General features: G+C 46.4%; 1 protein-coding gene across 1 annotated transcript in view; it reads right to left on the reverse strand.

Annotated features, from left to right (window-relative positions):
- The window catches only part of EPS15L1 (epidermal growth factor receptor pathway substrate 15 like 1), a 216548-nt gene that overhangs the window by 138265 nt on the left and 54195 nt on the right, over positions 1–24088 (reverse strand). The gene's annotated exons all lie outside the window — the stretch shown is intronic.

The raw sequence follows: 24088 nt of genomic DNA on the forward strand, positions 1-24088 counted from the left end.
TAAAAGACAATTTGTACAATTCAGGTAAGCAATGAAGTGTCTCATCTGTGTTTTCAGCTCCGTGTGGTTTCATAGCTGTGTTACCTGGAATTTGGAATATTGAAAGACTGAACTTAAGTGGCTCTGCAACCACTGTTCCTAAGCCTGATGTTTAAACGTTCTCTGCAGTCTTAGTGTGATACCCTGGGAAGCAGGCTGATTTTTTCCTTGGTGAGCTTAAGTGTGTTTCCCTTCTCTATCCTACCACAGACTGCTGGCTCAGATATTTCAACAGCAGGAAGCATTCCCCTCTCCCTTTCTTGGCATGCAAGACTAACCTCATCTACTCATTATTTAATTGCTAGCCGATTAGATAGCTGTCCCTCAAGGTACGTCAGCGGCACTCCCCGCTGCAGTAAATAGGTAGTGTTACTTCCTGTAGTAGCGTGTGTGTGTATCTGATCTCTTGGCTTTCTTAGAATGAGAGATTGCAACAGTCTTTTTTTCGTTCCCTTCACGGCCACTTCTACCAGTAGATGGCATTCGGAGCTCACTGTACGTGTTAATGACCAGAGTCGTCGTGCAAACTGTGTACTAAAATGTGTCTCTTTGGTTGGACAGTACAGCTATTTTAGTGCCTCTGAAAAAACCCTATCTGAAAGTATTTGGTTTTTAGGCTTAGGCAGTCTGATTGTTGGAGATCAGTAACTTCTCTGTGTAGTTTTAGATTCTCTCTGTTCTTTCTGTTACTCCCATGTGGCTGACAGTGGTGATACTGCGAGGCAGAGCTGGGGGCATCAGTGCAAAGGGAGGGATGAGCTGCTCCGCGGTGCCACTGAAGCAGCTCCTTCTTGTTTGTTGTACATTGGTTGGGACCTTGCTGGGTCACAAGTTAAGGCTTAGCTGGTCTGAAAGCTCCTGTTTGGTACAACGTGTGTGAGAGAGCATCTTCCCTTCCCCCCCCCCCATTTGATTATCTCTGGAGAAAACTCCTTGTCTCAATAAAAGGAGCTGGAACTTGCCTCCCAGTCAAGTAAAGTGGGTGCCAAAGAAAAGCTTCATTCCACATCTGCCTTTCCACTGGAGAGAGTTTCTTTGGTGTTCTCGTCAATGTTTCTACTCTTCCTTATTGCCATCCTATGTGCTTGTATACTGATTGCACTGCTTATATTTGCTTCCGGACTCTAATCCCAGCCGGCTTTGTCTATGAAACATTCTTACACATACAAAAAGACAATAAGACTTTATCCATAGTGGGTTTGTCTGGGGTTAAGGGACTGCACCTGTTTATTTCTGACTGTATATTCTCTGACAAGAAATGGGCTTGGCATTTCTAGCTTTATCTGGTGCCAAATGCAGTGTGTTGCAATTCGCTCAGCGCTTTTTTCCCCCTCTGTGGTTGACACCCACTGCTGTTTGTAATTTCAGCAGCCCTGGCACCACGAGGGTTGATGGCCTTGCAGAAAATAGCGTGAGAGAGCAAAGTTAAGGCCCAAGATGAATAATCTGCATTGCTATGGTAATTAATGATACAACAATGCCATTTATATTCCAGGAGCAGTCGTACTGAAATCACAAACCATCGTAAACCACCTTCTCCACTGTGATTTTTGCGCAGGCTGGAATGTTCTACGAGTCCTGCCCTCCCTGTGCCCAGATAAAACTTGTTTCTCTTGTAGCTGGGGCACGTTGTCTTGTCTCAGCGTTTGTGCAAGCACAGTTAGTCACATCTCTCGCTGTACTCTGATGCAGGAGGTTCCCTTTTGGAGTTATTCCACTGTGTCATTAGCGCATTAGGTTTGGGTCTTTCTGTATGCCCTCTCTTCCCAGGGCCGGTGAGATGGGCTGTACCTTTGATCTCTTTAGTTTTGGCACCATGGGGTCTGTGTGCAGATCGTGGCCAGCTCTGGATGTGGGATCTTTACCACATGAGCATTGCTCCGGGCAGCAGCACGTCTGGCTCTGGGCCTTGTGCCCCACTTCCTAAACAGCAAAACATAATGTGCTTTTGGAAGACAGGAGTTTAACTCACTTCTGTGTTTGTTCTCATGGAAGTGAAGGACTGGTTTATTAGGAGCTTGATGCAAACAGCCACCTGAAAGTGAGATCGTCGAGAGCCCTGCAAAACCAATGCCATCGCATGGGAAGATTAAATCCACTTTTCCCAGTTCTGCTGCTCTGTGGGTGTTGCAGACTGATTGGATCAGAGGATTTGGATAATTTTGAGTTTAATAGCAAAAATTATGCCCAGCTTAACTTATGACCTCTCCTTCTTGCCCCTTCAAGCCATGAGCATCTCTTAATGCCCATTCTGCTCTTGTTGACTGCCCTGGCAGCTGCAGCACTGCACGGATGCAGCTTCATCTTGCTGTAGGTGGAATTACTCTGGGTTACTCTGCAAACAATGTGGGCTAGAACTTGGAGCCTCCGAGTTCATTTGCAGGGTGATGGTCAAATAAATAAGCAGAAACAGGCCTGAATCAAATGCTCAGCAACGTGAAGAGCAAGGAGCTCCCAAAGTCAGCGTGCGGGGCTAGGGCCAGTCCTGGAGAAAAGTTTTGTAGGCTTAGTTCAAATGTTGGCTGTGGATTTGTACCTTGGATCAAAGTTTTGGTGCAGGCCCTTCTCCAATATAAAGCGAAGAAACGTAAAACAACAAATACCCAGTGAAATCCAAACACAATGTGCTCGATGTTATGCTACAAGAATGAATGAACTCTGCCTCCCACCCTCTCCCACTGTGGCTTGCTGTGAATAAGCACTGCTCAAAGGAAACTAGCGCAAGAAGTTCTGCCTCTTTCCAGCAGGAATAACAATTGAGCAAGGAAAAACGCTGACTAGTTTTCTCCCTGCTCTTCCAGTTGGGCAAGTAGCGATGAGCAGATGGGGTGTTTTTAAGCAGCATTGAAAGGACTCACCCTTAGCACAGAAATAAAGCCCAAATAGTCAATTATAACGCTTTAAAAATGTGTTTTCTATTTAAAAAACCTCTTTTCTGTCCTCCCTCATTTGAGACTTCTAGACCATCTGAAGCAGCGTGGTTGTTGCACCACAGATTTTGAAGGATAAAAGGAATGTCTTGGGTAATGAGGCCAACTCGCTTAAATCCGTAAAGGTGTTAGTTATGAATCTTCAAGCCACTGGGTTCCAAGTCGTTGCTTTACCTGTGGGATCCCATGGAAGGCTCCATAGGGGGATTCCTTTCTGGCAGGCTCAGGGTTGCTCTGTTGGGTAACCAGGTTCAAGCCTTTGCTCCAACTTGGAGAGAGGACAAATCTCACCCTGAGTTTTTCTACTTTAAGCCTTAGTTACAGGGCTTATAGAAGCTGCTGGTTCTGTTACTGATGTCCTGGTGAGGGTAAGCATGTTCCTGCACCAGCAGGGAATGAAGGATCTGAGAATCCCATAAAGCCCAGGAGCAGGCACAGGTACTGACTTTCTTGTGTCAAGATTTAGGAGGTTTTGCCATAAGGGCTTTGTGAATGGGCTGGCAAATACCCATTGGGTGTCAGGTAGGAGATCTGAACTGTGTGTCAGAAAGAGCCAGTTAAGAGGTAATAGAACACCCAAATCCAGGTGCAGTTTTGTGTTTGCAGCAAGTTCTCCCTCAGAGCTCTGGGGATGCTGCATTCCAGGCTGTGTACCAGTGACTGCTGCGGTCCAGCCAAGGAGATGGGACAAAGCTCCACAGACAGAGCCTGAAGAGTCTCTGTAGGAAAGCTGAAGAAAGAGCTTGGGGGAAAGGATACGAATGAGGTCCGTTTCCAAATGCCAATGTTATAAACAAAGCAAATCTGGGTTTTCATCTGCAGACGTAAAAACCCCAGTCTGTAAAGTGGAAAAGGAAGATGCTTAAAACGGACAGCAGCACCATGCAAAATGCCCCCTTTTCACTCTATTTGCTTAGAAAAGGACTTATCAGTCTGGTGCTGCACTGTGACAGAGGTAGGAGCCCTTTGCTGCCAGAGCTGAGCTCTCATCTACGTCCCAGCCACCTCTAATTGCTCCCTGAGCAATGGTGAGCACATGGAAGCAGTGTTTATTTTCTTCCTTGCTTATTTATTACAACAAAAGCACAAGGCAGAGGCTTCTACGTGTTGTGAACCCTGCAATTGTTCAAGTTTCCAAGAGGTCACGAGGGTCCCAGATAACATTAGCAGCTAAGTGCCATGTTGTCCTTTTGTGTTATCAACAGGAAACATCTTTACCGGCACAGGAACTACAGCTTTGTAATTGGCCTGGTGCAAGAACATGACAGTATTTTCTCATCCTATCAGGATTCGGATATTTTGGGAGCTGGTATATAAAGCTGGCGGCACACAGTGTCTTTGGACATTCGGAACAGGTTCATGGCAGAAATCAGTGTGCTTTGCTATTTTAGTAGTTGCTATAGTTGCAGCATGAATGATTTTTCTGGCCCCGCGTGCTCAAGGGTGGTATTTCATTGCGGTTCAGCCGTACAGTTTTATTATTGGCATGGAGATGGACATAGTTAAAGTAATTATCATGGTGATATAAGTCTCATAAAGAAGCCTTTAGCAAATAAACAGCAAATCCATAAATCATATCAATGCAGGCCTTGTTTAGCTCTCATTAAATACTCACAGACTTCTATGGTGTAGGACTGAGCTCTACCCAAGCAAACTTCAGATTCATTAGATGATAAAATGTTATATTTGGGCTTTGGAATAAGAAGTGTTCCGGGCACTGGATGATCTATGTGTTGAAAGGAACAGCCCTTCTGCCTCATGCAGTTAATGGCAAAAAAGGGTCCAGTACCATCTATAACTAGTATTAGATCAGAGCAAACAGCGTTTAAATGGAGCTGTAAAAAGCTGTGCTGGAAGGGGGCCAATATTGCAATTAATATTCTGTACAGAATTACACCACTCGCTGATTATAGCAAACTCATTTGGACCATTTGATAAAGCTGGGGTGGGGTTTTCCATGGCTGCTGTCGCTGTTTTGGTCCAAAGGAACTAAACACCAAGGAGGAACGACACCAGCAAAACCCCAGCATGATGAGAGCCTTGAAATGTTCCTAAATTCAAAGAACTGGGGGGTCATTTTCATCCAGGATCAACAGCTCTACACAACCTTTGGTGCCCTCATCTGTGGCTGCTTCTATGGAGTTCCCACAGTCGGATTCTGACTTCCACTCTTACTATGGTTTGTCTTAAGCGTCCCTTTGACTTTAGAAATCCAGGTTATTCCCCTACAGCAAATTCTTTGGTAGAGATGGGTGAAGGGATCATTTTGTTATGGGTAAAACTGATTTCTGCCTTGAGGAAAGCCTCTTGTTTCCCGTTTTAGTGTATAACACCACAATAAGCAGCCTCAGCAGTCTGCAGGCACATTTCAGCACTGCATTGGTCTCAGAAGCTTCGTTTGGTACAAAGCAGCCCTCACCGATGCCAGTGCTGGGGCAGCACCATCCCAAAACATCTCAGCATCACCAGGCTGCAGACTGCTCTGCACAGTGATGTCCCCAGCCTCATCTCCCTGTATTGTGCCGAATAGCATAAATACCAGGGGCTGATGACAACAGGGGTGACTTCGGAGGCACTGATACAGCACAGAGATGGGGCATGGTAAGAGGCGTTTTGCTCCCTCTTGCAACATGCTGGTGGAGGTGGTGAGAAAGGAGGGATCTCTTGCTCTTCTGACTTCAGCGTTTGAGTAACGGAGCTCTCCAAGGCAGCAGTGTCAAAGCAGCTTTCTTATCTCCAAGCAGTACTTTGTGACAGGGGAGCCAGAGGGGTTTAGATTGATGAAGTGAAATTGTGTTGTAGCAAACACAAGATATATGGGGGTTTTATGGGGTTAGGAACATGAATTCAGCAGAGAAAAGAGAACAGCAGCTGCAATGGCTGGGAGTTAAAGGAAAGGCAGGTTAGAAGCGTTTGCTTCCAGCAGAATGTGTGTGTTTGTGTGCTGGAAGAATTGATGCAGGGGAGAGCTCAGAGGTCCCGGGGCGAACATGGGGGAATCTCTTCCAAAAGGTGCACCCTCTCCAACAGCAGTCACAGAGCCCATACACATGGATGCGGAGTGGATGCTGCGCCATGCGTTACACTGAAGGTGATGCTACCGAGGACTGTGGTGGTCCCTCCCCTCTGATGTTCAGGGTAACCCTTCCTCGAGGGCTTTCACCCTGCAGGGCCCATCAAACCCGCTGCCCTCGCACACCCTCAGCCTGAATTCCCTGCAGGTGCCATGGGACGTCCCCAGCACCAGGCGCTGAAGTCAATGCAGGGCGGGTGCGCGGGTGCCTCCGTGGGAGCCGGCGGCAGGACCCTGTCTGCTCTCGGGGAGCTTCTCACCCACGTTTCCTGCACGGATCCCGGCTGAGAGCGGCGGCCGTGCGAGGGCACGGGGCAAGGCAGAGGCGTGGGAAGCATGACAGTGCATGGCATGAACCATCCTGCCATGCTCAGCAGCCAGGACCGGAGCTGTTCCATCCCCTGCCCTCCAGCCACATACATGGCCCATTGCTGGGAAAACTGCCTCTTCTGGGGCTGAGTATCAGGTATTTCCCCTTTCCCCTCCCCAGGACATTGGGTACCCTTTCCTTTGCCATATGGGTTAGAAGCTGTTGGCTTCATGCTTGCATGGGGGATGCTGGCCTCACATCTGGCTTCTGATCGTTCTCTTCTCCCCATACCCACAGAGTGAGAGAAATATGAAATGTTACAGCTGCTTTTCCCTGCGTCCATCGTGTGTTTTTGAAGGGATGCTCTCAGCGTGCCTTGCTTTGGTCCAACATTTAATCGTGCCCCAGGCTGGATCCCATCAGCAGCAGTCTCAGTTCAGAGCCATTAAAAACCTCTGTAAGCAGAGGAAAGGTTTTGAGACCCTATTGTGGATACGGGGCCATCTCAGGGCACAGGGGGAATTAGCAGGTGTCTGTCACAGCTTTCCTTTAAGATCATATTCCTGGTGGTGGGAGTGCTGCTCTCCAGGGCTGCCCAGGAGGGGCCATTCTCACAGCAGGGCACCGCACCAGGCCTGTGTCCTGTAAAGCAGAGCTCAAAAGACCTGGGATAAAGGGGACACAACTGAGCTGGGCCTGTTTTGGTGGAGCCTGGCAACAGTGGCTGCTGTTCACTGCAGGGAACAGTGCAGTGTCAGTGCTTTCTATGAAGGAAGTGTGAGAACGGCTACGCTTTGCTCGTGAGGAGGGTGAGGCATCCTATTGAAACTGAGCAAACCAACCCTTCTGCAGGGCTTCGAGAGGTGGCAAAGCACAACGCCTGCAGCACCCTCAGAGGTACCTGCGGCTGCAGCTCCCCATGCCTTTAGGGTGGCTCTGTCACTGCTTTTCTCTTGGCCCACAGCAGGGGAAGGGCACTTGGAGCTCATTCCCACAGGCCTGCAGAGTGGCATAAACTGGAAAAGCTCCTTAGAGAAAGGCAGGAGCTGTGGCTGTCGGCGTGGCTGAAAGCGAAAAGGCTGAAGAAGCCTTTGGCCCACATCAGGAGGGGACCAACTTCTTGTTTTGCTGATCCTCTTGAAAAGAAACAAACAGCTGCTTTTCATTTTCCATGTTAATCAGCACCAGGGCTGCAGCAGGGGTCAGCGATGGAGCTGCTGTCCCAGCCTGCGCGATGCTGAGCTGAGCCCTTGCCAGTGGCACAGTGATGGGAGAATGTCCTGAACAGTCATTTTTGTGTTTAAACCCAACCCAAACCAGTGCAAATCCAGCTTGGTCTTACAGCTGCATTGCCCTGCTTAGCCATCATTTGAATGCAAGCAATTGGGCACCTATTAATTCCCATTCCCATCCTGGGGCGCTGAGTTGCTATTTGCACTCACAAAGAGCCAACGCTGAGCACGGTGCAAAGGATGAATGATACAGGCTAAAACCTTTCCTCTTCTTCTGCAGAAAAACACATCCCTGGAGCCTTCTGTAAAAACACCTTTGGAGCAAAACAGGTTCTTTTTGCCTTTGGACAGCATCATTCACGAAACACTACGCCGCAAGGTTGGTCTGAAGGAAACCACACACGATCTGACTCTTTTTTATCTCCTATCAGCGGCGGAGAGCTCGGTGCGGTTACAGTTCTCATTTCTGAGAAGAGAGGATCCTATTTAATCATTGTGTCAGTTGGCACAAACACCGTGTTTGTAGTGAAACGCTAAAAAACATCAGACTTATCTTCCCCTCGATCGGGGTTCGTACGATAGGAGTTCTTAACGTTAAAACTCATCAGTAATGAAACGTTTGAAGGGCTCAGCTCCCCAGCTTGTTTATTGTAGCTTACAGAAAGGTCCGAGCTCTCATATAACAAACCCGAGATCTGTAATCCCCACCCAAGGGCATTCGTTCCTTGGCAGACTTCACTTTGGCTCCAGCATCTTATTCCTGGACTTTTTCTAGGGGGGAGGATGACAACAACCGACTTGCTTCACCGAGCAGCACGTTTCCAAGCGCAGAGTGCCTGTAGGGGTTGCCTCATCGCACGTCCCTACCAGCTGCACGAGTGGAGGAGCCAAGAGTCACTTGGAGGGAGAGAGAGGTTGCGAAGCCCGGGGAGAACGCTGTGATTCCCCATCCGACCCCCACCAGAAGGGCCAGAGAATTTCACCCTCCGTTCCCTGCAGCGAGCCCATCACATCTGCTCGGAGCGCTGCAAATCTCAGCGATGTGCTATTGCACACAGCAATATTACATCACCCGCTGCTCAAGCAGCCCTAGCATTGACCTGCCCTGATTCATAGCATTTTATTGGCACTGACTTGCGCTGTGGTATCGAGAGATCCCAAGCACAGGAAAGCCTCCCCTGCGCCGCAAAGTGAACAAGTGCCAAAGAGAGCACTCGGTCCTTGCCCTGAGGAGCTCACTTATCACTCACTTTTATAACTGCCTGGGTTTTAATCCCTTTTGGAGGACCAGCATCTGTGTGATATCCGCCTTGCGCAGAAGTGTCAGTGATAGCAAGGGCTGAGAGCTCAAGGAGACAGGCAGTGCCACTGGGGAGATGCAATGAGTTTTGTCTGTGCTCAGGCCACAGTTTCAAGGATGACAGTGAGTCTGAAGAGTTGCCTTGCTGCAGAAAAGGCCATTTGAGTTCTCAGAGAGCCAGCCTGAGGAGGTGCCAATGGCACTGCAGGGACAGGAGCTGTCACATCCTTATCCAGCCCCAGCAGCACCCAAACCACTGGAAAACCAGCTCCAAAGGTAAAAAGCCTGTTTACTTGGGAAGCGCTGCCACAGGCCTGGAGGCACAGGCAAGTGGCAAGATGGAAAAGGCACGGTATCCACATAGCCTCTCACAGCAACCACGCCACAGCTGATCTAACAGCATCATAGGAGGGATGGGGTTGACTCACAACAAACCCCAGTCAACCAAGAACACCCAGATGAACTCATGATAGGAGAGCTTGTGAGATTTTACAGCAGTGGGGCAATCCGGTGAGCTTTCTGCTTTGTTCTCCCAGCTTTTGTCATGTATATACATGCACAATATGTACACACATACACGATATGTACACACATACATGGTATGTACACATACTGGATATGTATGTACATCTACAACAAGGGATTTGTGGGGTTTCCCCCCCCCCAAAAAAAAATAATTGAAACATTTAACTCCAAAAACCTGTATTATGGCTAAATAGCTTCTTTTTGCACAGATGTCTCTGTCTGTAGAGTCAAGAGCCCTTCTTCTATTGTAGCCTTTCTCCAGCGCACCTCTCTGATAAAGTCTTTGGGCTTACACACCTGTGCATTAGTGCACGTGTAAATGTAGCCTGTACAGAGATGTTCAAAATACGTTTTACATATATAAAATATACATCTATATAATTTAATCAGAACACAATGATTGAACTATGCTTGCTCTGAAAATGAAGCCCCAGTAAAAGAGGAGTTATGGTGTTCTAAAGCTCAGTCAGGCACCTGGAGCTTTGCAACACCTCGTGTTTACTGTCCATGACAGTTCTTTATACACATGCAGAAAGCACTGAGTGAAAAGCACAACTCCCAGCCCAGCACAAGCACCTTTTCACTCACTGCTCACAAGGAGGGAACCAACTTCCATTTACCGGGCTCTACATGGGAGCTGGTGGGCAGCAAGCAGCCAAGCGAGCTGGAGCTGAGCTTCGTGCTTGGCTTCCAGGGCAATGAGACCAGAGATGCACATGGCAGGGCTTGGAACTGGATGATCTTAAGGTCCTTTCCGTCCCTAACTGCTCCGTGACTTTATGTCTATGGCTGGATGGCATTTTGTTGTAGCCTGAAAGCTTTCCTCTCTCTGGAGGCTTTCCCCTCTCCTGTCTCAGTGCACCTGAGATGAAAGGAATTGAATGTCCCATTAGAGTAAATAGAGAGCTAATGCTCATATGGTTGATTTAATGCTTTGATACGATGTTGATTGAACCCAGATACAAATCCTAAAGACAAAGTCATACATCCTGAAGCATTAAAAATGCTTTATTTCATCTGTCATCCTGCAGCAAAGTATTCTGAGCATCTCAGGAAGGTTTCCGCTTCTTTGGGCACGGCCATTTGGGCTGGATTGCCAAAGGGCTGTCTGTAATGACCCAGGATAAATCTACCCCACAAAAAATGAGTGCTGTGCTCCAGCCCCCAGCCTGGCCGAGCAGATGTTGGTCAAAAGAAATCAGCAAAGGTAAAAACCCCAGTCTTGGAGATAAAGGGAAGGGATGTGCGGCCAAACACAGCTCTTGAAGTTTCCTGCAGGTGGCTTGGGTTTCAAAGCCACTTGTGTCCTTTGCTATGGAGTATGTGGCTGTCCACAGCCCCTTGAGGTTTACTGATTGACTGCTATGCTGCTGGAGCTAATAGCAGGGCTTTATATAGATGAGCTGCAGAGAGAACCGACAGTTCAGAGGACTGCAAAATAACCTGGGTGGATTCAGTTACAGCTTCGAGATGAGCAAGTGAAGCAACAACAAAGGACAACAGCTTCAGCCTTCAAAATGCCAGTGTACGGCGTGAAGGCAGGGAAAAATAATACTCTGTTAACTTCTTGTTTGGGACAAAAAAAGCAGAACACTTCCCTTAATGACATATTAGCTGACAGTGGTGCTTTTATGACTCTTTCATAGTCACCGATGAATCACTGGATGGAAGCACAGGGACAGACTGTTCCTATCTAAAGGTTGCTGTCCCAGTGGTTCCCTGTCACCCAAAACAAGGTGCTTCTCTTGCTCTGATTCTCTCTCGTGTCATTGTCATCAGCAATTCAGCTGGTCCAAGCTCTTGCAGGGCTGATCAGCCCAAGATCATCTCTGACTGATAACCCTGCAGGTTTGTGTTATCACCATGGGTGAAAGTACCTCCATCCCCAGACCACGCTCTGGGCCCTCATCACCCTCACTGCCAGCATCACAGTTGTGTCCCACCATGGCAAACCAGGTTGTCTCTGGACCTCATCAGATCAGAGCATCCATTGTATTCCCTCCTAATGCTGTTCATATGTTTATACGTTTCCCTTTGCAGGCACCCGTTCTTTCCAAATTCTTTGCATTTTAGAATCTATATCCTTGGGTTTGATCTTTTGCATTGAAAAAAAAGTGCCTTCATTTGAAGCTTCATAGCGAGGGCTCAGTGCATCTGCCAGAGGTCCTGGCACAGCCTGCGTCCTGCAGGAGCAGTTACTTTCCAGTGAGGCTCTAAAATTGCTTATTTACTTTCACTTGTATGCCAAAAATACTTTAAAATCAGGACAGTTTTTTCCAGTTACACAATCACCAGAAATATCTTGAAGCCCTGCACTTCCACTGCGGTTCAATAGTCAACGTGAAGGCAGTCAAAACAGTTTATAAGGAACATAAAGTGTTCTCTCCCAGAGTTTGAGGCTTCAGAAGCGCAGCTCCATGCGTCCAAGTCAAGGAACCTACAAAGCAAAACCAATCCCCACTCTTTTATAACAGCACGGGGGAAAGAGCTGGCGAACGTGAGGCCAGGCGGTCCCTGCTGCTCTTCAGCAGCTTCCTGAGTGGAATTATCGCAGCCAGCCACCTCTAGAAAGCCCTTTCATGTGTGTTCATGCAGGGTTTATTTACTGCTGTTGGTGAAACAAAGAGACCGCTGATTTCTGACAAGCCCTGAGATTCGGATATTTTTCCATTGGAGATTTTTAATTGATTATAGAGAATTGAGAACATTGGTGTGGGACAGGAGCTGCTCCGACCCTTCTTGATCCATCCGAAGCACTGATAAAACCTGCTTTTTGGTAATCTTAGTTGAAGTATCAGACCCTGTCCCCTCCTTTACCTTGAGGGCACAGGTAGCAATATGCAGAATGAGGTTCTAAAGATCTCAAAGTGCTTTGAGGGTTCCAGTTGTTCCCCTTACTCATGCATATTTTCAATTCCCTTTTAAGTCTCAACGGTTTGCATGGGTGTAATTCAGAGCAGACTTGGGGCCTTGCATATTTTGCATACCGACGAGTTATGTGAGTCCAATTACGGAACTAAAGACGATAGGAGCATTATGATGCACTTGAGGAGTAAGTGGCTGGGCAAAAACAAAACTCACAACAAACCCAGAAAGGGTTTGCTTTGTAATTTTAAGCCCGTGGTCCCAAATGAAAGCAGGCATTGTGCCCATCGACAATGGCCAGAACAGAATCAGCCTTTCTCCAAACCTACCGAAGAACCAAGGTCTTAATTTGTAGGTTTAAGTTACTGGCACTCTGTTTATATATATATATAACATATATATATAAGGCATGTAGCCTTTAAATGATATTGCAAAAGTAGAAATAGCATGATAAACCTTCAAAGCTGAAATAAAAAAGAACCTGTGTTTTAACTTAGTGTTGAGTATTTATACAGCCGGCACCGTTTAGTCCGGCATGTTCGAATGAGTGCAAGTCTGTGGTTGCAGTTGTGTATAAAAATATTGTAGCCCGCTCCTGCTTTAGGAACTAAACTTCAGTTCCCAATAGCTCCCTCTGTAATTCTCTTTCCAAATAAAAGGAAGAACTATTCCTGGCTCGTAACGGTGTATTTCTGTGGCTTCTTGAACTATAATGAAGGCAGTCTGGAATGTTAAAAATTACATAGTCAATGCCAGTTCTGAACCCAGGGTAATTTAGGCTTTAAATGTTTTGAAGTTTACATTTTGAGTCTGTTATTGTACAAGTTCCTAATTAAAATGTTGCTGTAGTCCGGATCACTAATGCTTCTTGCTCAAAGATCCATTAACATCTATCTTCAAACCACTACTTAGGGAGCTTGAGTGTTTTGGTATCGAGGGCTAAGGCCATCTGCTTGGAAAATAATTTGGTTTTTATTTGGCTCCTTCTAATTGTAGGAATTCAAAGACATCTTTGATATCCACTGCATTCCAACAGCGGAAGCATCAGTTCTCTTTCTGTAAGTGTTTTAGTGCTTGTCTCTACTGTAGACTAAATCCTGATGCAATTCAAGGAGTAATCTGCCAAGCTGGTCGCTGATGAATCAGGTTTGGATTTTCCCTGTGCACTGTGAAACAATACACACCATTGATGCTCATTATCATCCCTAGGTTTTCCCACTGGAATGCTACTGAATGAATCAGAAACATGTGACAAGCTCACTTGGGGGTTCTCAACGTCATCAGAACCCAACAACAGCTCTTCTTAACATTAACAGCACCACAGGCTCTTCTTGTTACGATATGTAGCATGGTGTCTTCAGACTTTTATGCCCTGAAAGGTGCCTTCACATTTACATCCTGTGTGTGAAGAAGCGAGGTTAAGTTTAACCTGACTTGTGCTCTCAGCTGCAGTTAAAAAGCCTCTATTGTGTGTAAACAGCACAGATTTAGCCCAGTATCAATGAGAGACACGAAACACGAAAGTTGACACCATGAGATTGGGGGTTGGTTGGTTGGTTGGGGGGGGCCCTTCTAAAGCCCAGTTTTTCAAGGAGATTCCCTCAAGGATGTCTCAGCAAGGCCCTCAGGAATACACTGGCTATAGGAACAACTTGGCAAGAGGGCGATGGTTTTGTGATAATTCGGCATATTGAGGGGGAAGTGAGAGTTTTCCAGCTGAAAAGACCCATGTGCTTCCCTGTACCAAATTAACACAGTGATTTAATTCTATTTAGGCCAGGTTTAGGTTCCTCTTCAGCCTGGGGCACATGAATGCATATAGTGTGTGTGTAAACATGCACATACCTCTCTGCAGGACGCTATTTTAGACGCAAGATATTGGCCAACCAACAGTGGCAAGCTCTTAAGTCCTCCACCTGAAGCAGGTCTGCTTTGTCTGACAACTCATTAAAACCCACAGGACCCCATAGCAGAAAGACCCCAAAGTGTGAGATAAGACACATGCTGCAGGCCAGGAAAGCAGTTTCCTAACAGCAGGAAGCACTTTGTCCACCCTGAGCCTGTATAATGTACAATTACACAGCTATTATTCTATTTGCATTTACTTATTATTGTACAATAACAATTTGCAGTGCAGCACCCATGGGATTCTTATGCAACTCCTTCCATGGGCTGTGAATGGCCCTTAAGAGTTTAGAGAAACCTCTGGGTAGCTCTAAGCAAGCAAGAAAAATCCTTTCCTATCTTAAACCCCAAGCCTACATCCAGGCAACTAATAAGTACATTGAAAACTAGGGGACCTCATTGGTGTCTGCCTGTGCTGTCTGTGGAGGCTTCAGCCCTTGATTTTTATCACCCTACCCCTTGATGCTTTGTACCCAGACAAGCAAACACCCTGACACGTCAATTCAAAGGAGCTTTCTCCATGCCGGCCACAGGCTGTTCTGCACAGTGCACCTCCTAACGTGACACGAGGTTCTGCAGAGCACCTTATTTTTAGCTACGAATCTTGTTTTTCAGGTGTAAGTAAAAGGAGGCGTTGTTATTTCCACATAATCAGGGCAAAAAAAAACCCAAAAAACACAACACCAAAAAGCAGTTTCACTTTCTTTGAAGCTTTTTATCTCCCTACAACTGGATTTGAATCTCTGACTTCATCACCACAACCCCAGAGCCATAACCACAAGGCCACATGGTCCCAGAGCTGTTTTTGGAGGTGGCAGTGATGTGAGTTATTTTAGAAGCTGCTAGCTATAAATTTCAGTTATATTTGAAGGAGGGCGAGTTAGCTTTGAAAGTCCTTGCTGAGCCTGCCCTTCACTCACTAGTGGGCAATTACTGAGGCCACTGGCAAGAGCTCCAATGGAAGAGTGGCCTGCAGTTGCCACCATAAACCACCACGCACAAACAAACAGCAATTGTGAACGACAGTTAAACTAATTGGCCTTGCTGGTATCACGATCCCGAGCCGGGCTGTGACGCAGAAAGTCAACCTGCCCAAAGTCAGGGGCCCATTACGGCGAGCTCCAAATAGCATCCAAACAAGTCAATTTTAGAGCACTTGCCTGCGCGTGAGGAACACAACCCAACCACCTTGACTGGCTTTTAAAAGGCTTCACCCTGACCCTTTGGTTCACGCTGCGTTTTGGCACTCTTGGTTTCCTGCCTGAAAACAAACGCACGTGTGCTGTTGTGCACCCCCTGTTCCATCAACCATAAGGATGAACGTGATGGGCTGCGCTGGTGACTACAGAGCTCCCATCTGCGAAATGAGGATCGCTTCCCAGAATGATACACTGCATTGCAAGGCCTTGATGCCAAGACTCATGCAAAGGAGGGTATCCCTGGCACAGCCAAAGCCCAATAGTTGGGGGTCTGATATCAGATACGCAACTAATGAACAGCAGAATGAGTGGCTAAAAGCTACAAAAGGTGGGATTCAGCTCTTTCACATCTCAAAACTGTTTGCGTTTTTCCTTACTCATAAGAGTAATTTTCAGCTGCAGAAGTTAACCACGTCTGTGTGAAATGCAGATAACTTTGGGTGTGAAATGATTTCGATCAGAGTAAGGGTCATCTGGGAGATGGTGGTAGTCACTCATTCAAGATTGTGCCTGATACACACAGGTCCCAGTTGAGTATTTTGTTGTCAGTGGTGCAGTGACACTGGGAGCTGTAGAGCAGACGTCAGTTTTGCTCTTCCTCATGATAAAGATGACCTCTCACACAACCACCGAGCTCCAAGGGCAGGGCAGAGGGCACAAGTGCTGCTGCCATACAACACCAATAGGGATGGGTCAGCCTTAGAAACAGAACCCATATTTGTTTCTATCTATAAGGCAGAACCCAGCAGCTCAGAAGAGACTGAAGGGCTGAAGAGAATCCTTTAAGGAGGAACAAGAAAACAGAGCTGTATTGCTGGAATAGTATTAGCTCCAATTGCTAAGAACTGGCCGCATCAGCCCAGGGTGGGATGAATCCTGTTTCACTCTCTCCTTTAAGAGCAAAGCCTTATAATTCCTTAGCTACATGTTCAAGCTGGGAATGGTCAAAATTGGAGGGGGGACACACAACAAACACACCTCCTGCTCCAGTGAACCTGCTCCTGAAGACCGTGCTTGTTCCTCCACTGTCTGAGATCAATACAGGAGCGAGAGAGCCCAGGTAGATGTTACAGATGACTCTTGGTCATGCCCAGGGCAGTGAATGACCCTGAAGGCACCACTGACGCAGACAAAGTTGGGGTTACAGGAAATACTCTTCAAAAACCAGAGAATCACACAAGTATAATTCTGGAGTTATCCTCTATGATGCCATTATTCCTGACGGACATGAGAAACCACTGCACGGGAAGATCTATTAGAATACAGTAAAATGTCAACTCAGGGGAAAAAATAGCAGTCTCAGCATCAAAGGTCACATCTATTCTGATACTTGAAAGCATTTTTGGAAGCAGGAGTCCCTTTGGAATTGCAGTGGAAAGTCTGCAAGGAAAAATGAAGCACAAAGGACTAACGCTACGCATAAAGAGGATGGGTAAAGGCACCACCAAAGTGCCACTGACCTCTTCCGTTGTCTCTTAGGAGCTCGGTTGTGCCCGTGATAACTCTTATTTTATAGTTGAGGAATGGCAGCGTTTAGAGACTTGTGCTCAGCACTGGACACAGGCCTCTTACTGAGGCACTCACAACAGCCATTTTGTCCCAGTTTCCAGGAAGGAAAAGGTTGCTCCTGGAGCCTAAGAAAACTGTCCCAAAAATCTCAAAGGAAAAAGAAGGATTAAAAAAAAATACATAAATAAAACACAAACAAACACGGAAAACATTTCACTCAACCCCATCTTTGGAAAAACATGGCAATATTTTTCCATCCAGAGAAATCCCTATAAATAACACTCGAACTATTAAAAGGGTGAGCGCAGAAAAAGGCTATTGACATAGGAGCGTTTTGTGCCGTTTCAGTCTAATTTGTCACCGATGGAGGAGCCTCATACGTTCGCTGGAGGAAATCCAGAGCTTTCAAAGGTTTTCTGTCAGGGCTTGAAAAGTTGCCAGGTTTTTTAATGGAGCCGAGCAGTCTCAGGCCTGTTGTTCTCAGAGATTTTGTGAGCCAGGGCCGCATGTTAGCAGGAAACAGAGCCAAGTGGGCTTCCTGAGCGTCTGAGAGAGGAAACACTGTAATAAGCATGGAGGCTGTGGTTAAAAATAACTCTGGTATATAAAGGCTGCAAAGGATCCCCTCTCGCTCATACGCGCCGCTGCCTCTTGGCTGCCTGCTTCGCGCTGATTTCATGTGAATGGGACGCTTTGCCATCCCCTCCGAGCAGGTGGTTTTGAAGCAGAAGGAGACAGAAAACAGCCCCGTGAAGCAGTCGGGCACGAGAGGGCTCAGATTTGGGGTGTTTTCAGGCTTTCTTTCAAGGGCGTTTCGGTATTTAACTTCAGCCTGAAGTCAATGGTGACAAATCACTGGGTTTGCTGTGATACGAAACTGAGAAAAAGGGAACAGGGTGCATCGGGCAAGCCCTTGAGCAACAGGAGAAAGGGCCCCTTGCATTGTCACCCCCGGGCCCAATGTGGCTTGGACCACTTCTCCTATAGAAGCTTTAATCCCACCCTGTGCCCCCCCTGCCTTGACTAGCATTGGCCAAGTAGATGAGCTTAATGTGGCAACCACCAGCTGAAGGGATTGGCCACCAGCAATCAGTGTTCTGCACTGGTTTCTCACCAAGCAGAAGCCTGCCTGCTTCTCCTCACTGAATTCATTTGGCATAGGATTAGACCCATCTCTTTTCTTCCAAAGGCAGTGATTTTCCTTGCAAATGTGGGATAAAAAACACCAGTTATTTGGCAAATCAAGGCACCCTTTTCCCTGCTGTAACCTGACACTAACATCCACACTAAACTCCATTCTGAACACTTCTTTGTAGCCCACATCATGCTGTAATTGGCAAAACACATTCTTCCCAGGCTCGTATTTTTATTGCAAACATTTATTTGGCACTTTATGTGGCAAATGAAAAGAAAATTTCACAACTCATTCTACAAAGTTGCATTGTGCTCGGCCGTCCCTTGAAAAAAGCATTTTATTGCTCAAGAATAGCTGTAACCGTTCAAGGGATTTCAACAGGGTTATTCTCTCAAACTATAATTGCTGTGTATGCTACAGCACCAACTATTAATAATTGTGATCAGCATCAACCCTGACGACTGGCACTTAACCTAGAGCTTATTGCCAGCACTAAGTGTGACATTCCTTGAAGGCATATCAAGCGGAACAATTTGGAGTATATTTTCAGGTGAAAACATAAGCTGCAGGTTTGCTTCTGAATAGAAAGCATTTTCTGCAAGACACAAAGCACTGTTCCTAAGCTCAGGAATTTAAATCAATAAATACCCTAAAAGGCAGGCATTAATAGCTCAAGAAAACCAAAAGGGGTCACAATGGATATGGAAAAAAGTCTGTCCCAAAATATCCCACTTGAAGTTTCGAAGCTTAATCATGATGCTATAACTAATTGTGATCATGACAAAAAATGTATACCTTTCTGAATACTTCAGTGATCTGAGTCTGAAAAGGACTTCACAGGCCAGGAAGACAAATGAGATCAGCTGCTCTATACATCCAGCCTGTCATGCAGAGATGCCCGTCTTCCTCTCGCTGGCTAATTCACTAAGCTCTGATTCATACTTCCATGTATTCAAACAGGGAAAGTCATTCCAGGCAGCGAGCAATACCAATTAACAGTGTCACAGTTAATGAAATGCATGCTCCAGTATTTCCCATTACTCAACTGCAGGACATATGACTAATAAATAATACAGGTGCAGTACAAAGAAGGTATTTTATAAATGAGAGCTAAACCCCACGGGTTTGTTGTGTTAAACAAGGCTTTCCACCCTCCTCCCTATACAAACTTCTACTTTGTATATTGGGAGAATAAACCTCCACCTAACAGATAAAACCATGACTTATAGAGATGTCCTGCCCATCAATGAGGGAAAAAACCCCAAAGCCTTCCTCACTTCTAAGTAATTCCCTTCCCGTGGCTGGTTTTAAGCTTTGTCCGGTCTTCCCTCCCCTATTAAAACCTGTGAACTTCAAAGTGACAACAGAATCTGCAGTCAAGGCCCTCTGCATCTGCTCTGCTGACTCAGACTGCAACGGGGCTCACAAGATAGAAAGGGAGAGAAGTGCATCCGAGGAGTTCTCTGAGCTCCCCTCAAACAGAACATTCCCCTGCGTTAATGAATTGCCAAGCTCAGTTCTCACTTCTAAACCCAGTTAACTTTGCAGGTCTTACAGCATTACCCATTGTCCTTATCTCCACAGGAGATAAGAGATCTCTTTACTTTTTCTCCTGGCATCTGCAACAAATCAGCTAAGCTCTCTCCTAAATGCAGACTAGGAAAGACATGACTGGTGTGAAATCTCAGCGTCCCACTCGCTGTATTCCAGAATTAGAGGAGTTTCAGCTTATTGGGCTGATGATTTCATGGAAGTTATTTCATATTCATTAATAGTAACAGTCATTTTTCTGAATGAAACCCCATAGGCACTTTCTGCCTGATGCTCCTGTTGTTCCACACCCTCGTTGCCTGTTTCTTCACTAGGTGTTTGCTTCTATCACAAAAGAGTGTTTGGCAACAACCCAAAGCTGCTTGTCCTAAGCAGTGGCTGATATTTGAAGCCGTTTCACTGATAGGATTAAACGTGCTTTCGAGGCTGTGGTTTCACTTCACAGTTCTGCAAAAGGAAAAGCAAAGCTCTCTCAAATGTGTTTTTAATTGACAGCTGAAAGGGACATCTGCAATCCAGCGTGTGTGCATGCAGCACACGCAGCAGTGAGAGCTGGCAGAGACAGAGCTCCATACCTAATCAAAGCTGGTAATTAAAAAACTGGCATCAATCGGTTAGGTTTGAAGAGTCCCCAAATGAAAAATGACCAAAAAACCCCTTTACAGCTGAACACTCCCATTCTGCACACAGCAGATTCAAATAACAATACGTAATTACCTTGATTAAATTCATTAAACAGCTGATTTTCTTCCATGATTTACTGAGCCATTTACGTACTTCAGTGACAGGAACAGTATTTTCTTGCATATTTCTGAGAAAAGTCTTCTTTATGTAATTTGACTTATTTATTGGAATGGGATTTCAGCTTATTTTCCCTTTGCATCGATGGAAGGCTGCCAAGCTAAAGCGTGCAGTGGCTGAAAGTATCAGTGCTTGAGCTCTGCTCATCTTGGTGAGCGAAGTTACTCAGGCTCTCAGTGAAATGGATTCAGATTGCCATTGCAGGGAATGGAAACGACAGCGCTGTCAATAACGGTGCTGAAAAAGCAGAAGTGCTGAAAAATATTTCTGCTCTCTCTTTGGGAGAAAAGCCAGATGCTGCGTTCAGATCAGACAATAATGATGTTGAAACACTTTCCATTCCAGTAACTAAGGAGGATGTTAAAACAACTGCTGCTCATCTCAAACAACACGAAGTTGCCAGGTCTGGGTAACTTATAAGTGAGTGTTTCAAAACACTCCAGCAGCTAAGGACCTATCCAGATGGTTGAAGTTTATTAGCAATCAATTCGGGACCAGTGGGGAAGCCCCAGGTGACTCGAAGAATGTTAATGTTATGTCAATAGGGTAAACAGGCTGACCCAGATACGCCTGTCAGCCTTAGAGAAACCTGGGCAAGAGACTGGAAGGACTTGATACCCAAAAAGAGTTATAAATCAAGATGGTTTAGTTAATGACAATGGTGTTATAAATAAGGCAGCAGTGCTGATGGAACAAGCAAACCTCTGCAAGGACTTGCCTGGGTACACTATGGTTTTCACAGTCAGAAATGAGAACATGACAAATCAGTATGGTGTGCACACGCGAACCAGTCCAAACGCAGGCTGATGCATCCTGAAATCTAATTTAAGCTTTAATTGAGCAGGTTTATTAGTCCATGATCTGGTTTTATCATCGCTTCCATTCAATGTTGTGAACAATGACCTGGAAGAAAACAGAAACTGCTGCTGATAAAGTCCTAGATGACAAAGATCAAGGAAGTGCAGCGTAGTTTGAAGAACATGCCATTGTTAAAGCATTATTAGAACTGCATTATCCAGGCAGAGACAAACACCACATGGCCACAGAGGCAAGCTTAAGGCCATACTTCCAGGAATGAAAAATGCAAGCAGCTCTGCATTCCAACATGGACAAAACCAGGTTCCTACTTGGGCCCACAGGTAAAAGAAATTGGGGCAGCAACATTGCTCTGCTGGAGAGTGCAAGAGTCAGATGTCTCTTTTTGTGGTACCTTTCTGCAGTCTCTGCCTTCCATTGTGCAGCCTTAAAGAAGCTGGATTCCTCCTGGCTGTTCCAAACACCCCATGATGCTTCCCAGCCCTGCTCCATGGCCCCACCAGACCTCCCAGGGCTCCTTCCACCTTCCACTCTCCCCTCATGCTCCATGTGTTCTGCTTTAAATTAAACCTAGCCCCAAATCCCTGAGCCAGCACGATGTGCAGCCCTTGTACATGTGGTTGTGGTGCTCTTGACTGGGAAGCTGAGATACGATGCAAGAGCTGGGGAAGAGGAGGGCTTGGTGAAACACTTACTCATGGGGGAGCTTTAGGGCAATACCATGATTGAAAACCTTGGCTAAGCAGGGGTGAGTCCTATTTGTCTGCTGCTTCCAGCACTCAAACCTCAAGAATGACTGCAAATATTCATAGAGTTCTGAGGAGAATCACCAAAAATACTAAAGGAAAATATGTCCTAAAAGCTTCCTGAGCCCCTTCAAGTCCAGCTCATTAGAGAGATGGTTCACCTTTGTCTTGAAGTCCCTGAATGGGACCCAGTGCCAGTCATGCAAGGTCTGGTCAAAAAAGCCCCTTTAGCAAATGAATTCATGATGTTACTTACTTTAACCAGATAAAAGGTTGAAAGGACAAAATCACTCTCCCTAAAATAAGACATCTCCCCAAATGAAGCCTCTCAAAAAACCACCCAAGCTGCCTATTTCATTTTATGTGGTTGTTTACATCATTTTACCAACTTCCTTGAGAGCAGCCTCTAGAAAGGACCAAGAATCTGCAGTTCAAATTAGGAAAAAAGAGAAGAAAAGAGTGCAGTCAACAGAACTAGAGCAGTTTGCGAGGCAGGGAGGGAGATGCTCTGATAACGCTCGGCTCATTTGAATACGAAGTGGCTGACTGTTCCTTAGCACCGTGGTTTCCAGCAGCGGGACTTGGAGCGCTCCTTCGCGGCTCCCTTACGCTGCTCTCATTACGTTGGCCCTAGGTGCAGCCAGGACTTTCTGAGAACAATCCCATGAGCAAAGAGCTTTCTGTTTGTTCCTTTGGTTCCCTTTTGACTCACGGGGCTCCAGCAGCCGGGTGACGGGGGCATTCCCCCCAGCCCAGAGCCCCACCGAGCTCATGGTGCAGCCCCAGCTTTCACCCTGCTGTGGGCACGGGGAATCCTGACCCCAGCCCCTCAGAAAGGCTCTGTCGGTGGAAAAGGAGCCGAGATCAGCAGCAACACCTGGAAAACTCAGCTTAGGCGCAGGAATGGCTGAGCCTGCGTTTACGTTGGCTGGGAGACAATGCACACATCGCTTTGTCCTCCTCTACCCACAGCAGGTTAACAACCGCGTCCTAATCTCACACTCTTCCCATTTCCACACCAGCGGCATCGCTCCTGAGCTCTGCTGCCCTAAGTCAGAGCAGTGACAGGGGCTTGGGTTTAGAACTGAAAAGAAGCGTTGCATACAGTAAAAAACAAGAGCCAGAAAATGTCAGCACAGTTATCATGGAGCAAGTGGAAGGTCATGGCAAAGTCGCACTCGATTTATGCAGAATGAGTGACTCACAACACAAATAAAGCCTCACATTTGCCTCCCCAGGTTTAGTGTAGCTGCAGGTTCTCAGCTTCACTGCTTTGCTTGAAAACAAAAGGGAACGAAAGGCAGTGACTTTATTACTTTGGCTTCCATCCTCAGTACCTGTTAAAGGCTTCCTTGATGCACAGAAAACACAGTTAGGTGACAGTCAGCACGGGGCTATAACCAAGTGTCCTTCCAGTGCCTACAGCATCCGACTGGAGCTTCCCAGTGAAACCTCCACGTCCAGTTGTATATCCTAGAAACAAAATATTTTGCTGTAGCTGTTGCTGAAATCACAAGCACATAAACTGACACAGACATTCAGGGTGTGTTATCAAGGGAACGTTCGCATTCATTCTGAATTCATCAGAGTATATTTTCTTGGCTGACTCACAGCACCATATATACGTATCGTACGCTTACTGACATTTTATTAGAGGAAAAGAGTTTACATTGAAAGATTACACAAGTGTGACATTACAGAGCTATGAGTCACCCATCTTTGTGTACTGCGTTACCATGCATTCAGTGGATTGATTCTGCTCCAGTCACAGAAGTTTGGCTGCTCCTCCTGGCCATCCTGTGAACTCTGAGAATGAAAAGTATAGAGCGTTAAACATGAGGTGTTCGTTGGTCTAAAACATGGGCAGCTATTACCGAGATCATTTACTCAGCCTAGCAACCGGGCTTGCCCGAGGTGGCAGCGTAAACCCCGAGCCTGTTCTAGCGAACACACTCAAAAGGCTTCTGAGAACCAGAGTCCATCAGGGGCCATTGTTCTTCCCCCCATGGGGCACACAGAGCATAAAAGTAAGGGTTGTTCTCCTCTGCTCTTCTGATCCCCAGCTCACTTAGAAATGCTTTTAGAAGGGATTGCAGAGGGAATACGGAGGAGGTGAGGGGCAAGCACGGCTGCTTCTGTGCGCAGGCTCTCA

Source organism: Neopsephotus bourkii, unplaced genomic scaffold, assembly GCF_033783945.1.
Source record: "Neopsephotus bourkii isolate Nb327-2 ecotype Australia unplaced genomic scaffold, CSIRO-AGI_Nbou_v1 NB_838, whole genome shotgun sequence".
Taxonomy (NCBI): Eukaryota; Metazoa; Chordata; class Aves; order Psittaciformes; family Psittacidae; genus Neopsephotus; species Neopsephotus bourkii.